The sequence below is a fragment of the Rutidosis leptorrhynchoides genome, chromosome 10 (genome assembly GCF_046630445.1).
Source record: "Rutidosis leptorrhynchoides isolate AG116_Rl617_1_P2 chromosome 10, CSIRO_AGI_Rlap_v1, whole genome shotgun sequence".
In the NCBI taxonomy this organism is placed as follows: Eukaryota; Viridiplantae; Streptophyta; class Magnoliopsida; order Asterales; family Asteraceae; genus Rutidosis; species Rutidosis leptorrhynchoides.
In genome coordinates this window covers 28,442,199-28,460,309 of record NC_092342.1, presented here as the reverse complement: position 1 = coordinate 28,460,309, position 18,111 = coordinate 28,442,199, and the positions used below count along the sequence as shown (strand labels likewise).

At 32.5% G+C, this 18,111-nt stretch overlaps 1 non-coding gene across 1 annotated transcript; it reads right to left on the bottom strand.

Annotated features, from left to right (window-relative positions):
- Nucleotides 1–5,693: 5,693 nt before the first annotated feature.
- On the bottom strand, nucleotides 5,694–5,800 carry LOC139873854 (small nucleolar RNA R71). Its single transcript, XR_011767568.1, has one exon. It is a non-coding gene; the product is annotated as a small nucleolar RNA R71 (small nucleolar RNA).
- Between the last annotated feature and the right edge of the window lie 12,311 nt (nucleotides 5,801–18,111).

Below are 18,111 nucleotides of genomic sequence, written 5' to 3'. Positions count from 1 at the left end.
CATATCAGAAAATCCAGTTCAACATGACCGAACCAAACATGTGGAAGTTGATCGACATTTTATTAGACAAAAATTAGATGATGAAATCATTTCCCTTCCATCAATTAGATCCGAAGATCAGCTAGCCGATATCCTCACCAAGTCAGTCAACGGGAGACTCTTCAGCGATGTTCTCAGCAAGTTGAATGTTGGAAATCCCACCATTCAACTTGAGGGGGAGTGTTAGAATAAAAGATGTCAGTCAACAAAAGTTAAATTACCTATTTAGGTAATTTGACTTTAGGATCAGAAGTATTTGACTTCATCATCTCCCAATTTAGAAGATCACATGACTGATTCAATGCAAACAAGTAAACGGCTAACAGCAGGCTGCCAATATCATCTTTTCCCTTTTATGCTATGGTGGTTCCAAAAGTGTTAGTAGAGCTTAACCATATTTAGAAATAGCTATTGTAATACTTGTGTATAAAACCAACACTTAGCAGTTGTAAATGTTAATAACACAGTTGTATCAATTCAAAGCTTTATCAAAAACTGATCAATACAAATCATTTTACAATATTTAATAATCTTGTTGACAGTTTCAACCCGAATGAAATTTTGATCTGTAACCCAACTTGTTTAGCACACTCATATTGTTACTCTCTAGCTTTAAATCTAACCATGTATGTACATGAGAAGTAGAAACAAGTTATAGGCTTCCCACGGTGTTACAAAAACCAGATTGCTATCAAAAGTTTTATATTCACATTGTACAAAACTATAACATATACAAAGTTACATCACAGGTGACTACATTCCTACACAACTATCAAACTTACATCTACTTAGAACACGATTAACTAAAATAAGTCCTTAACATTAATAAGTAACAACGATTCTACAGCCGACATGTATGTAATGCCTTATATATAGTTTAAACTGATTCACCTATCGTTTGGAAGCATCAAATGCATATTCAATAGTAACTGATGCATCAAAGCATAAAAACTGATATCATCAATACATGTCAGAACCAGAATCCAACTTACACCTATACCCTAAATGATCCTCTTTCACCGTTGGTGCTAACGGACCATAGAACAAATGTTATACCTAGATCTAGAGGCAGAATTCACTAGAAGAAGGCTTAATCGAATAAACGCTAACTTTCGGGATCAAAGAATCAAACCTACAAGAGATTAGAACGATGCCTAGCATTGTTATTCGTGTTGGGTGTGATTGAGAACGAAAAACACAGAGAATACGATACGCAGCTAGGGTTTGTGCAAAGTGCGTAACATTCAAGTGAAACTCGTAACCCTTATTTATAGCCTTCAGATGACTGTCGCGCTACAGATGACTGTCGCGCTATAGACTATGTCGACCGACAGAGTGCTTCTGTCATGCGAGTGCGACAGTCTCGTCAATTTAACTTTGGACTCAAACATTAACAAGTTAATTACGAAAATTATAAACACAAACGTAAACAATCAATATCCAAAGTTCACCGTCCGGTTACAATAATGTTCCATAACAAATGACTTAGAACTAGGGATTTACAATTATGCACTAACATTCACTGTTGGAAATTTAGTGTAATTGAGGGATTTAGTCTACACTTGTAAATGGGTTAGGAGGTACAGAGTGTACATCCATTAAGTGATAGATTACCCGGACCCAAGTGGTTTTCCTTTAGTCACTATGATAGTGCTCCAAATGAACATATAATTAGGTGCAATATCATTCCAATATGTAAAGTTTTTAGTTACAATTGTTCTATTTTTAAGTTGTAATCGTTTAAATAAATAAATGCGAAGACGAAGCACGAAGATTAAAGAATTAAAGAAAAAGTGCCACTAAAACTGGAAAAGGGTCCTTAAAGCCATAGTGCACTCAAAAGCGTCCTAAAAAGTGAGTTAAAAGACTTGCGCGGATTTTGGGAGTTAAGGAAAATAATTTTTTGTGCAAATTACAAATCGCGAAATGAAAAGTACAAGATATCTACGCGTACGAAAGGACGTTCGAAAATCCGGAACCGAGACATAAACCGGGCGTAAACGTACGAGACAACAGAGCTAAAATTACAAGTAACTATGCACAAGAATATAATATAATATATATAATTAATATAAATTATATATATATATATATATATATATATATATATATATATATATATATATATATATATATATATATATATATATATATAAAACATCGGCAAGCAAGAAAACAAAAGCAAGTGGCCTGATACAGCTGGCCATGCGATCGCATGGCCTGGCTGCCTTAATCCATGCAATCGTATGGCAGGGAAAAGGTGGCCAGGTCCTATAAATTGGCCAGTTTTCTGCAAATTGTACACTCTTTCACTCTTCTTCCTCTGTAAGAAATATATATATTTATATTTATAATATTAAGTTTAATTTAAGTTTAATAATAATTGGGTTAATGTAAGAAATGTTTTAAGGTTTTGTAAGTTAAAACTCTGTCCGTGTAACGCTACGCAATTAAATACCACTGTAAGCTATGTTCTTCCTTTTTAAATTAATGTCTCGTAACTAAGTTATTATTATGCTTATTTGAGCCGAAGTAATCGTGATGTTAGACTAAATATTAAGACGGGTTTATTGGATATTGTACCATAATTAGGGTTTGGACAAAAGACCGACACTTGTGGACATTGGACTATGAACTATTAATAGATGGGGGTATTGTCTAATAGAATGACAACTCATTGGAATCTGTCGAACCTATCTTCAAATTAGTTAATCTAATAATTATTAAATGATTATGCATGTCCTATTTAGTGACGTTTATACGACATCTTTTAGGATCATTTAATTAATTATTCGGGTTGGGTAATTGATTATTCAAACTGATCAAGTGGGTAAATTAATGTTCATATCTTATTAAAACAGGGGTGGATTACATACAAGGGTAATTGGTGTAATTGTTAACAAAGTATTAAAACCTTGGATTATACGCAGTCGATAAGCTGGTGTAATCATTAAACAAAGTATTAAAACCTTGTTACAGTTCGAATCCCTAATTAGTTGGAATATTTAATTTCGGGAATAAGGTTAATTTGACGAGCATTTTATAATTATGACCGATGGAATATTATGGACAAATACCAGATAGGTATCAAATAAATCCAGGACAAAGGACAATTAACCCAGATAAATAAATTAAAATCAAAATGTCAAACATCATGATTACGGAAGTTTAAATAAGCATAATACTTTTATTTCATATTTCATCGTACCTTTATTTACTGTCATTTTAATTACGGCAATTTACTTTATCGCAATTTAAATTCTGTCATTTATATTATCGTCATTTATCTTTACGCTTTATTTAAAATCGACAAACCGGTCATTAACGGTAAAACCCCCCTTTTATAATAATAATAATACTACTATATTACTGATACATATATATATATATATATATATATATATATATATATATATATATATATATATATATATATATATATATATATATACAAAAATAATTGTTTAAAAATATAGTGTACGCAATACGCCGTCTCTCTGTGGAACGAACCGGACTTACTAAAAACTACACTACTCTACGATTAGGTACACTGCCTATAAGTGTTGTAGCAAGGTTTAGGTATATCTCATTCGTAAATTAATAAAACTTGTGTAATATTTCGCAGTAAAAATAATAGTATTTCGTATACACCGCTGCATACATCAAGTTTTTTGGCGCCGCTGCCGGGGAACCGGCGAAACGCTATATTTTAGTAAAACTATATTTTTGTAAAAATATATTATTTCTTATTTCGTAAAAATATTTTATATTTATAATAAGTGTTAAAAATTATATATATATATATATATATATATATATATATATATATATATATATATATATATATATATATATATATATATATATATATATATATATATATATATATATATATATATATATAAGATTTTATATATAATATTAACAAGTACTTTTATTTTTGGATTTAAAATATAAGTTTAATTTAATTTATATAAATATAAATATTTTGTAATAAATCAGGAAAAAAATCAAATAATAAATAAATAGAATTGGGCCGAAGCCTGTTAAAAGCCCGAATAAATTCAGGAATTGTTAGGCCATGCGATCGCATGACCCAGACAACCACAACTTATGCGATCGCATGAGCTGATCTGACAGGCACAATACCTCGAACTCATTTATTACGCGTAGGGTTTTAATATTTTAATTATTATTAATTAGGGTTTTATATTTTATTATTTAGTTTTAATTTTAGTTTTAATTTGTAAAATTAAGATTTATTAGTTTTATTAATTATATAAATTTAGTAATTTTATATAAATAATATAAAAATAATATTTTTATAAAATTTATATTTTTATCATTTTAATTATAATTTGTATTTTTATTATTTAGTTCATTGTTTTTAATCGTATGGTTCGTAATTTTAGTTTTATGTTTAGTTTTGCCGTAGTTATTTTTATACTTCTAAATTTTTAGGCTTTGCCGTAAAATCCCTTAAGTGCTTTTTCTTTAGAATTAAGATTTAGGCGCTTTAGAATTTTGTGACGACGTTTATTTATTTTAGTGCCTAATTAAGTTATTGTCGTTTTTGATATAAAATTGCATTTAAGTTTTAATACCTTTAGGCGCAACTTTTTAAATTTAATTTTTAGACTTTTAAGTTTCGACATTTTTCTTTCTTATTTTTATTTTTCGACGTTTTTCGACGCGCATCTTTTCTTTCTCATTTCTAAGCTCTAGTTTTTAGGACATAGATTTTTATCTTCTTTAAATTTCGACGAAAAATTATTTTAAGCGGTTAAATTGATAGACATCCAAATTTTCTAGTTCGTAGTAATAGTTGAATTTGTTAGTGGCGAGTTGTGGGCTTTCGATTTAAAGGGTCCTGGCTACCTGCTGCATCTATTGGCTATTCAAAACGTGGGCAAAATAAGAAAAGTCTATTAATTTGATAACTTATAAAATTTTAAATTTAAAACTAATAGGATATTCAGTGAATGCACCGAGCAAAACGTTCACCACCTTTCATACGTTCACCACCTGTAACTCGATCAAGACATCTAGCTAATATTGCCGCTGTTGATTTTTCTTTAGAATCATCATCTAGTCGAACGAGTACTCCAATTCAAACTTCCGATAATCCATCTTTTGAACCCGATTTCACTATCGAGAACCCGGAGGATATTCAAGGACAATTCGAAGATCCAGAACCACTAATCATTCCTCCTGAACCACAAACTGTTAAATCAGAATCTTCTAGTAATTCAGATTCAACAATTTCAAATATGGAAATAATGGAACCTCTAAGTATGGAAGATCGAATGAGAGCTACACGCACGGGCCAAGGTCACGCCATTATTAAGCCAGACATTAATGCACCAGATTACAAAATTAAAAAACAAATCCTACACATGGTAACTAATCAATGCCAATTTAGTGGTACGCCAAAAGAAGATCCAAATGAACATCTTCAAACCTTTAAAAGGATTTGTACTATATTCAAAATCGGAGAAGATGAGGATGAACAGATCTATCTCATGTTGTTTCCCTGGACTTTAAAGGGAGAAGCCAAAGATTGGTTAGAATCGTTACCTGAAGGGGCGATTGATATATGGGATGTCTTAGTTGAGAAATTTCTTAAAAGATTCTTTCCGACATCTAAAGCCGTGAGACTTCAAGAAGAAATTGCTACGTTCATGCAAAAGCCAAATGAAACGTTATATGAGGCATGGACAAGATTCGGAAAAATGTTGAGAGGATGTCCTCAGCACAGTTTAGACACTTATCAAATAGTACAAATATTCTACCAAGGTGTCGACGTTGCTACACGAAAAGACATCAACACAGCAGCAGGTGGTTCCATTATGAAGAAAACCGCAACCGAAGCTCATAAAATCATTGATAACACAGCATCCCACTCACATGAGTGGCACCAAGAAAAAGATATTTTCCGTTCATCTAAAGTGGCTAGAGCCAATTTTAGCCATGACTTTGATTTCGTTTCCGCAAAAATAGATGCTTTCGAAAGACGAATGGAAAAGATGACTAAAGATATTCACGCAATACGAATCAGTTGTGAGCAATGCGGTGGACCACACTTAACGAAAGATTGTCACATCGAGCAAATGATGGAACAACGTGAGAATGTTTCCTACATGAACCAAAGGCCGGAAAATAATTATCAAAATAATTATCAACCGCCAAGGCCAAACTTCAATCGAAATCAAAACATTCTTTACACTCCAAATGGGCCAAACAATAACTCGTACAACCAACAAGGTCTGAATAACCAACCAACTCAAAACAACACTTTCAATCAATAAAGACCTGGCTTGTATAAACCACCACAACAAACCGAAGAGAAAAAGTCAAGTCTGGAAGAAATGGTACAAAAGCTAATGGAATCTCAAACACAATTTATTACATCTCAAACCCAAACAAATGAGAGGTTTGATCAGTCATTAAGAATTCAACAAGCTTCCATTTTGAATCTAGAAAAACACGTAGGTACTCTTGCTAGCATGATGAATGAGAGGGAACAAGGAAAGCTACTGAGTAATACTGAAGTATATCCTCGGAATGAGAATGTTAATATGGTTTCCACAAATTCTGAAAAACCAGCACCAGAAGATGAGAAGGTTTTAGATGTGAATAACAATGAAGAAGTTACAACACCACCACCACCCGAGTATGTAAAGCCAGTGGTGACACCATACAGACCACCCATCCCGTTTTCAAGAAAAGGAGTTGAGTATGAGCAAGTGATAGGTAATAAAGTTTGTGATACCTTTGGAAAAAAGAAGAAGAATAAGAAGATATAAGAAACAAAAACCGTAAAAATAAACCCAGTGAAGACAGTTCCACCAAAACTTCCACCAAGGTTGGGTGATCTGGGTGAATTTATTGTTCCTTGTCTACTTAGTGATTGTATCATGTATGATGCACTAGCAGATTTAGGTGCGAGTGTGAGTGTTATGCCTCTTTCATTATATAAGAGATTAGGAGTAGGTGAGTTAAGTCCAACAAAAATGAGTGTTCAACTCTTTGATCAAACCATTAGGCACCCAGTTAGAATTGCTGACAACCTACCCGTTCAAGTGGGTAATTTAACCTTTTTAGTCGAATTTATTGTCATTGACATAGAAGAGGAACCAAACATTCCTCTAATTTTAGGTCGAACGTTCTTAGCGTCTACCGGGGCGTTATTTGATGTAAGAGAGGGTAGAATGACACTTAGTAATGATAAAAAATCGATCACCTTTGTGAATGGAAAGTCTAAATCTTCACCAACCAAAACCGTTGAACCAACAAAAACGATTGGTAAGAACCATGTTGTTTTATCAACTCCAACGGTAATGCTTAACAATAATAAAACGCCTAAGTGTGGGGAAGATGAAGTAACACCTAATGATGACCTGATAACAATGAACCCCGTTGTTAATACAAAATTAAATGACACCGTTATTAATAGTTCAATGAAGAAACTTATTAAACGGATTCGTGATGCTAGAACCAAGGGGAACTTTAAGTTATGTAATCGGTTAGTATCAAATCTTTTGCCTAAAGAAAAGGCGAAACTAGTAGAATTTGTGGATATTACACAGGAATCCAACCAATAGCTTAAAGCAAAAGTCACAGATATGCAAGTTGATTATGGTCCAAGAGAAATTGACGATGAAGTTAATCACAATTTCAACACCACAGCTACCTAAGTGTGGGGAGATTCAAATGTTCTAAGAAATAATGCTGTATAGAGTTAGTTGTTCTGTTCTCGTGTAGTTCCGAGAATGGAATCTAATTGGTCTTTTCCACTAGCAGACACTAAAGAACTAGTTTTCTCCCCCCATTCTAAATTTTTTTTGTTTTGTAGGTTTTGTATAAAATTAATATGCATTTTAAATTTAAGTTTTGTGTAAATTTAAAAAAAAAATTTACTTTATTTCATTAAGTTTAAAAAAAATGATTTCTAAAATTCGTCGTGAGTTAAACACTAGGTCGTAGAACCGAAATTGCTTTACCTGAGGGCGGGGCAAAAATTTTTGTTATCATTATTTTTAATTTTATTGATCTAAAGTATACAAAAAAAAATTAAAAAACCTAAAAATCTTTGCTTTTAAAACAATCGCTTTAAAAACGACAAATTTTAAATTTTGTCGAGGGACGGACTAGGTAAACATACCGAAACTACCTAAAGTAAAAAGAAACAAAATTTAAAAAAAAAAATTATTCATTTAAATTGTTTTAATAAATAAAGGTTTTATATAAAAAAAATAAAATAAAAATATTATATATGTTTGTAGTTTATCTTATGTACAAAACAGGGTAAAACAGCGTACTTTCAAAGACTGGTATTAAAGTTCAACAAAAGCTACTAATTTTGACGACGAGACGCAAAATATCAAATGTGATATAAAATAATATGTTTGCAAACTCGGTATTTTTAATCACTTTTCTACACTAATCACCCTCATGAATTTATAATTATAGTCTGATTTCATGCAAATGAGGGCATTGCATGATCTCAAGTGTGGGAAAGGGTTATAAATTCTCTCGGGTTTACACTTGGTTTAATTGCCAAATTTTGTGAAAATTTAAAAAAATTTCAACTAAATGAATTCAAAATCATGTTTATACATATTCATGAACGATAAAACTAGGTGATAATACCAAAATTATTGTTACCTCGGAGAGAACGTAAATGGAGAAACAACCCAAAACGCTTGAATTCATTTAAAATGGAATAAAGGAGAATAAAAAGGAAAAGAAAAGAATAAAATAAAAGCTAAGTGTGGGAAGAATTTACCAAGTTCTTTAAAACATATATCACGTATTTTTGTACAAGATTATTACAGGTACTTTTGCTTTGGACTAAACTAATCACTTTTACCCGATTTACTATGATATATTTTAAAGAAAGATGGATCTACATGATGAATCAATTCCATCATTAAAAGGAAGTAAAGTCTTCCGAAAAAGACACGCTTTTTGATTTAGGTCAGGAAGTTGTAGTCCAGACCAGCTGTAGGTTGACGAAAAATCTAGAAAAGTCATCTCTATAATCAGCAGGAAATTCACAAACCTCAGCATCAAACAGGGTCGCCATGTGGTCAGACTTATCCTATTCATGAGAGGATCTGTCTCGTAAAATGGGGAGGGCGCCGTGAAAATTAGCTTGATAAGACTAATGAACCAGACCTCCAGAAAGGATAATCTCCTTAAAAGACTAAAAATCAGCTTTTAAGCCTGATATTACTCAATCCTTGAGATTGACCTTAAAGATTGAGAATTACAAACTCATGGAATTCGATGATATCTAAACTCGAGATTGAACGAGAAAATATTTTGATCAAAATTACAAACCAATTTGTTTTCTGAAAACCCATTTTCAATGCGTTCATTACCATTGAACGTAAAATCCTAAGAATTCACCGGAATTCATTAGGTCACCTGAACTAAATCGGGTGTCAACTGTAAGAACGGTGGTTGCATAGCATGGTCGAAGACAGGACCTTGTGCCAGACCAAAAAATTATAGGGTGATCTTTACTATTTCTCCTACAAAGGATAGTAATTGCATCAGACACGTTGTGGACCATGAACATCTGCATGTCATTAGACATTGCCTTAACAGTTGCTTGTTCAACGCTTTCCTTTACAACCGGACGGTAGTTTACCTTTCGGTAAACTACATCGTTACTATCATTATTTATACCGCTGTATCAAAATCACCGATGTATAAAGTGTGAGAATAAAAAAAAGTGATTCGAGTGAAGTGTGATTTAATTTCAAGTTCTGTATTGCTTGACGACAAGCAACGCTCAAGTGTGGGGATATTTGATAATGCTCCAAATGAACATATAATTAGGCACAATATCATTCCAATATGTAAAGTTTTTATTTACAATTGTTCTATTTTTAAGTTGTAATCGTTTAAATAAATAAATGCGAAGACGAAGCACGAAGATTAAAGAATTAAAGAAAAAGTGCCACTAAAATTACAAGTCAACTATGCACAAGAATATAATATAATATATATATAATTAATATAAATTATATAAATTATATATATATATATATTTAAATAAAATGTCGGCAAGCAAGAAAACAAAAGCAAGTGGCCTGATACAGCTGGCCATGCGATCGCATGGCCTGGCTGCCTTAATCCCATGCGATCGCATGGCAGGGAAAAGGTGGCCAGGTCCTATAAATTGGCCAGTTTTCTGTGAATTGTACACTCTTTCACTCTTCTTCCTCTGTAAGAAATATATATATTTATATTTATAATATTAAGTTTAATTTAAGTTTAATAATAATTGGGTTAATATAAGAAATGTTTTAAGGTTTTGTAAGTTGAAACTCTGTCCGTGTAACGCTACACGATTAAATACCACTGTAAGCTATATTCTTCCTTTTTAAATTAATGGCTCGTAACTAAGTTATTATTATGCTTATTTGAACCGAAGTAATTGTGATGTTAGACTAAATATTAAGACGGGGTTATTGGATTTTGTACCATAATTCGGGTTTGGACAAAAGACCGACACTTGTGGACATTGGACTATGAACTATTAATAGATGGGGGTATTGTCTAATCGAATGACAACTCATTCGAATCTGTCGAACCTATCTTCAAATTAGTTAATCTAATAATTATTAAATAATTATGCATGTCCTATTTAGTTACGTTTATATGACATCTTTTACGATCATTTAATTAATTATTCGGGTTGGGTAATTGATTATTCAAACTGATCAAGTGGGTAAATTAATGTTCATATCTTATTAAAACAGGAGTGGATTACATACAAGGGTAATTGGTGTAATTGTTAACAAAGTATTAAAACCTTAGATTATACGCAGTCGAAAACCTGGTGTAATCATTAAACAACGTATTAAAACCTTGTTACAGTCCGAATCCCTAATTAGTTGGAATATTTGACTTCGGGAATAAGGTTAATTTAACGAGCATTTTATAATTAAGACCGATAGACTATTATGGACAAAAACCAGTTAGGTATCAAATAAATCCAGGACAAAGGACAATTAACCCAGATAAATAAATTAAAATCAAAATGTCAAAAATCATGATTACAGAAGTTTAAATAAGCATAATACTTTTATTTCATATTTCATTGTACCTTTATTTACTGTCATTTTAATTACTGCAATTTACTTTATCGCAATTTAAATTCTGTCATTTATATTATCGTCATTTATCTTTACGCTTTATTTAAAATCGACAAACCGGTCATTAAACGGTAAAACCCCCCTTTTATAATAATAATAATACTACTATATTACTAATACATACATATATATATATATATATATATATATATATATATATATATATATATATATATATATATATATATATATATTTATTTATTTATTTATACAAATATAATTGTTTAAAAATATAGTGTACGCAATAAGCCGTCTCCCTGTGGAATGAACCAGACTTACTAAAAACTACACTACTCTACGATTAGGTACACTGCCAATAAGTGTTGTAGCAAGGTTTAGGTATATCCCATCCGTAAATTAATAAAACTTGTGTAATATTTCGTAGTAAAAATAATAGTATTTCGTATACACCGCTGCACACATCACACTATAATGACTTAGTCAGCTCAAAATTTAGCATGAAATTTATGATTTGGTGTGTTATCTAAAAAGTTGAGTGATTCATGGAAGTATTATTCTTCTAACTACTTTTGCTTTAATAAGTGGAATGAATAATACTTGTAATCATATCATGAAAGTATTATTCATGTAACCACTTTTGCTTTAATAAGTGAAATGGATAATATTTGCAATCACTCTTGTTTGATAATGCAAAGTATAACATATTTTATGAAAAAGTGACAACCTTTTTTTTGATAATGGAAATGATATTATTGTTCATGAAACCACTTGTTAAAGTTATGAAAGATATATATTATCAATAGGCCAATTGATATTATATATATCTTTACCAATAATTGTGGGTGCCTATATATATAGATAGATTATCATTCATGAGAAGATGTGAAGAGAAGAAGTAATACACACATACAAAGAAAACACCTTAATACTCTTAAGCAAAAGGATTCTTGTTTTGTGCCAAAAACAAGAATTATCTCTGTCTTATCCCAAAGTGATATTCGTGTAACCCAGGCAATAAGGGTCAAATAATTACTTTCGGAAAGTGATACCACGATTCAGTGATTTATCTGGCTATCAATTATTTTACCCTACACGAAATCTTCTAAAACCTCCAACAATCGAAAGTAATTATCTGTTATAATCGATGGCGGCTACGATGAAACACATGACGACGAATTTCTCCAAACTTGATAAGTTTGAGGGAATTGATTTTAGGAGATGGCAAAAGAAGATGCGCTTCTTTCTGAGCAGCATGAGTGTAGTGTACGTACTTAGCACATCAATTCTTGAAGATCATGGTGATGATGCCACTGTTGAACAAATTCAGAAAAGGTGCAAGTGGGAGAACGATGACTACATCGCTAGAGGTTTAATCCTCAATGGTTTGGCTGATTCCCTTTTTGATATTTACCAAAATGTTGAATCTGCTAATGAACTATGGGACTGTTTAGAAACCAAGTATATGTCTGAGGATGCTTCTAGTAAAAAGTTCCTTGTGAGTAATTTTACTAATTACAAGATGGTCGATTCTAGACCAGTCTTGGAACAATACAATGAGCTCATTCGTATACTTGGTCAATTCACACAACATAAAATGAATATGGATGAGTCTATTAAAGTCTCAAGCATAATTGATAAACTACCTCCATCTTGGAAAGAATTTAAACATTCTTTGAAACATAAGAAGGAAGAGTTAACTCTTGTTGAGTTGGGTAGTCATCTGCGTATTGAGGAATCCCTCAGGTTGCAGGATAATGACAAGCCAAAGAGCAACGAATTTGCTGGTACGTCTGCTGTCAATATGGTGGAACATAAAAAGTTCACTGGTAATAATGACAAAAAGGGCAAACGTAAACATCAAGGTTATAACAAGGCTAATCCGAATAAGAAGTCTAAATTGACTTGTTGAAAGTGTGGTAAAACTGGACACATGAAAAGGGATTGCAAGGTTATTTTTGGTAATAATAATGCCAAAGGATCCAGCACAAGCAGTTCGGGAAATGGTTTAAACAACCACAACTCAAAAGGTCAGAATATATTTAATAATTCAAATAAGAATTATTATGTTTCATATATATCTGAGGCTTATTTTGTGCAGGATGATAATATCGCATGGTGGGTTGACTCGGGAGCCACCACCCATGTATGCAAGGATAGATTTTGGTTCAAGACTTACGAGTCCGTGACTGATGGATCAATTCTTCATATGGGAAATAAGCCAACAGCCTCTGTTCATGGACGTGGAAGTGTGGATTTGTGTTTTAGTTCTGGAAAAACTATTTGTTTGTTTGATGTTTTGCATGTACCACAAATAAGGAAAAATTTGGTTTCAAATAGTGTGTTAAATTGTTGTGGTTATAAACAAGTGATTGAATCTAATAAGTTTATTTTGTCAAAACATGGTATGTTTGTTGGTTTTGGTTATTTATGCAATAGAATATTTAGACTTAACATTAATCACTTGAATGTTAAATTTTCTTTTATATCTACTTCTAGCATAAATAATTCTATACTTTGGCATACTAGACTAGGACATGTACACTTTAAAAGAATGCAAGATATGTCTAAAGATGGATTAATACCGGCCTTTGACATGAACAATGAAAAGTGTAAAACGTGTATGTTAACAAAGATCACTAAGAAACCATTTCAAAATGTACATCGTGATACTGAAATTTTGGAATTAATACATAGTGATTTATGTGATTTGCATGCTACTCCCACTTTAGGGAACAAGAAATATTTTGTGACTTTTATTGATGATGCTTCTAGGTTTTGCTATGTTTATTTTTTACATACTAAGGATGAAGCATTAGATAAATTTAAAATATTTAAAACTGAAGTAGAATTACAACAAAAGGCTTTGATAAAGACTTAGAACGGATAGGGGAGGTGAATACATTGATCAATCATATTTCCAATCCGTTGGTATTATACATGAGACCACAGCTCCTTATACTCCACAACAAAATGGTATATCTGAAAGGAAGAATATGGTCTTTAAGGAAATGGTTAATTCCATGTTATCCTATTCGGGTTTAAGTGAAGGATTTTGGGGGGAATCTATGTTAACAGCTTGTTATTTGCTTAATAGAGTTCCTAACAAAAGAAACAAGATTACACCTTATGAACTTTGGAATAAAAGGAAGCCTAACTTAATTATCTTCGGGTATGGGGTTGTAGGGCGGTTGTAAGACTGCCCGATCCCATAAAGAAAAGTTCAGGTGAAAGAGGTATAGATTGCATTTTTATTGGATATGTTGAACATTCCAAGGCATATAGGTTCTATGTAATAGAGCCTAATGAATTTGTCTCAATCAATTCTGTGATTGATTCAAGGGATGCAATCTTTGATGAAAATCGATTTTCATCTATACCTAGACCAAAGGATATGATTCCAAGTAACAATGGAATCAATAAGGATTGTAATGATGAAGTCTCTGAAAAGGTTGTTGATCAGTCACTTGAGCTTCGAAAAAGTAAAAGATAAAGGAAACCTAAATCATTTGGACCAGATTTTCAACTATACTTAGTTGAAGGTTCCAGGGATGATGTTTCTATCCAATATTCGTATTGTTTCAATGTTGATGATGATCCTAAAACATATGATGAAGCAATGAGGTCTCACGATGTTGCTTTCTAGAAAGAAGCAATTAATGATGAGATCGATTCCATCATGGGCAATAATACTTGGGTGTTAGCTGATCTACCTCCTGGTTGCAAACATTTAGGTTGCAAATGGATCTTCAAAAAGAAGATGTAGGTGGATGGAACTATTGAAAAAGTTCAAGGCAAGGTTAGTCATTCAAGGCTTTAGACAAAAGTTTAGAATTGACTATTGTGATACTTATGCTCCCGTGGCACGTATCACTACCATTAGACTGTTGATTGCTTTGGCTACAATTCACAATATGGTAATTCACCAGATGGATGTGAAGACAGCATTCTTGAATGGTGAATTGGATGAGGAGGTTTATATGAACCAACCTCAAGGCTTTGTCATGCCAGGTAATGAAGGCAAGGTGTGTAAACTTGTGAAGTCCTTATATGGTTTGAAACAACCACCTAAGCAACGGCATCAGAAATTTGATGAAGGGGTTTTATCTAGTGGTTTTAAATTAAACCAAGCTGATAAATGTGTATATAGCAAATTTGATGATTCTGGTAAAGGAGTTATTATTTGTCTATATGTTGATGACATGTTAATCTTTGGAACTGACCAATGTCAGGTTGATTTAACAAAAGAATTTTTGTCTTCAAAGTTCTCCATGAAAGATATGGGGGAGGCTGACGTTATCCTTGGTATTAGGATTAAACGTGAAAGTAAATGAATTTCTATTTCTCAATCTCATTATATTGAGAAGGTGTTGAAGAAGTTCAATTGCTTTGATTATACTCATGTGAGTACACCTGTAGATCCAAGTGAGAAGCTTATGCCTAACCAAGGTAAAGTTGTATCACAACTTGAGTATTCTCAGGTGATTGGTTATTTGATGTATGCCATGACATGTACAAGGCCGGATATTGCTTTTGTTGTGGGAAAACTGAGTAGATACACTAGTAATCCTAGTACTCATCACTGGCAAGCAATTAGGCGGGTACTGAAGTATTTTAAAAAAAACTATGGACTATAGTTTATCTTATAGTGGATTTCCTTCTGTAATAGAAGGGTATTCTGATGCGAGTTGGATAACCAATGTTGAAGACCATTCTTCAACAACTGGTTGGGTATTCTTGCTTGGTGGAGGTGCCATCTCATGGGCTTCCAAGAAGCAAACTTGTATTACCAACTCAATGATGGAATCTGAGTTTGTTGCTTTAGCTGCTGCTGGTAAAGAAGTAGAATGGCTTAAAAACTTGATCCATGAGATACCATTATGGCCTAAACCTATAGCACCCATGTCTATCCATTGTGATAGTGCTGCGACATTGGCAAAGGCTTATAGCCAGATGCACAATGGAAAGTCTAGACACTTAGGTGTCAGACATAGCGTGATTCATGAACTCATCATGAATGGGGTGATTTCTATAGAGTTTGTGAGGTCACAACAGAACTTAGCTGATCACTTGACGAAGGGATTAGCTAGAGACTTGGTTAATAAGTCTGCTAAAGGGATGGGTTTAAAGTCCACATAAATTTCTAATTATAAGATACCCAATTCCCTTCTGATGAAAATTAGAAGTTGAATTCAATGCGGAAGGCTTATACTTAGAAATTTGGAGTACATAAAATTTTATATCATCCCAAGGTATGGTATGTACTCGGACCTGTTGAAGGTGAGGATGAAGTTTAGCTTCTTAATGGTTTATTTAAAAAGTGCAATAGCAGGTGCATGACTGAAATGAACTACCTATGTGATTGTGAAGTTTTGCCGCTTCAAAAAAGCTTTGGACTTTTAGCTTTGGATACAATCATGAAAGGATATGGACACATGGCTTGTAAAGTGTCAGGATAACTTTAGAGTATTTGAAAACTTATGTGTATGTTATTTTTAGGTATTCAAATGGGTTGAAGGGTTCAATTCTTAGAACACCCTGATTCTCGAATATTTGGAATGTGTAATGTACTAAGGTGAAAATTCAATCTTTAAGATATTTTCATTTATGCATGAGTGTTGTTTTATTTGTTTATTTCTCATGAAACGAATTGCACTAAATTAGGGAGGATTGTTGGAAATTTAGTGTAATTGAGGGATTTAGTCTACACTTGTAAATGGGTTAGGAGGTACGGAGTGTACACCCATTAAGTGATAGATTACCCGGACCCAAGTGGTTTTCCTTTAGTCACTATAATGACTTAGTCAGCTCAAAATTTGACTAAGTGTTTTCGTGCTTAGTCTTCTTAGTAAGCATGAGTTGTGGTGCTTAGTCTTCTTAGTAAGCATGAAATGTTTTCGTGCTAGGTATTCTTAGTCAGCACGAGATTTGACTAAGTGTTCTCATGCTAACCATGAAGAGGCAGCACGACATTTTCGTGCTACCCATGAAGAGGCATCACGACATTTTCATGTTAAATTTCACTGAGTGTTTTGGTGCTACCTTTGAAGAGGAAGCACAAGAAGCTACATAAAACATTTAGCATGAAATTTATGATTTGGTGTGTTATCTAAAAAGTTGAGTGATTCATGGAAGTATTATTCTTCTAACTACTTTTGCTTTAATGAGTGGAATGAATAATACTTGTAATCATATCATGAAAGTATTATTCATGTAACCACTTTTGCTTTAATAAGTGAAATGGATAATATTTGTAATCACTCTTGTTTGATAATGTAAAGTATAACATATCTTATGGAAAAGTGACAACCTTTTCTTTGATAATGGAAATAATATTATTGTTCATGAAAACACTTGTTAAAGTTATGAAAGATATATATATTATCAATAGGCTAATTGATATTATATATATCTTTACCAATAATTATGGGTGCCTATATATATAGATAGATTATCATTCATGAGAAGATGTGAAGAGAAGAAGTAATACACACATACAAAGAAAACACCTTAATACTCTTAAGCAAAAGGATTCTTGTTTTGTGCCAAAAACAAGAATTATCTCTGTCTTATCCCAAAGTGATATTCGTGTAACCCAGGAAATAAGGGTCGAATAATTACTTTCAGAAAGTGATACCACGATTCAGTGATTTATCCGGCTATCGATTATTTTACCCTACACGAAATCTTCTAAAACCTCCAACATTCACAAGAGTTGATATAATGTATATCTACACATGTTACATACATGATATACATCATTTATCCTCTTCATGTTAAAACCCTGGTTACCTAATTAATTACACTTTCACCCACCATTAATAAAAATAAATAACATTAATAATTACATGGAGATTTAATGGAATGGGTTTTAGGTAAATACTAAGTAATTAGGTTTTGAAGAGAGAAAGAAAGATGTACGTACCACAATAGCAATGAGAAC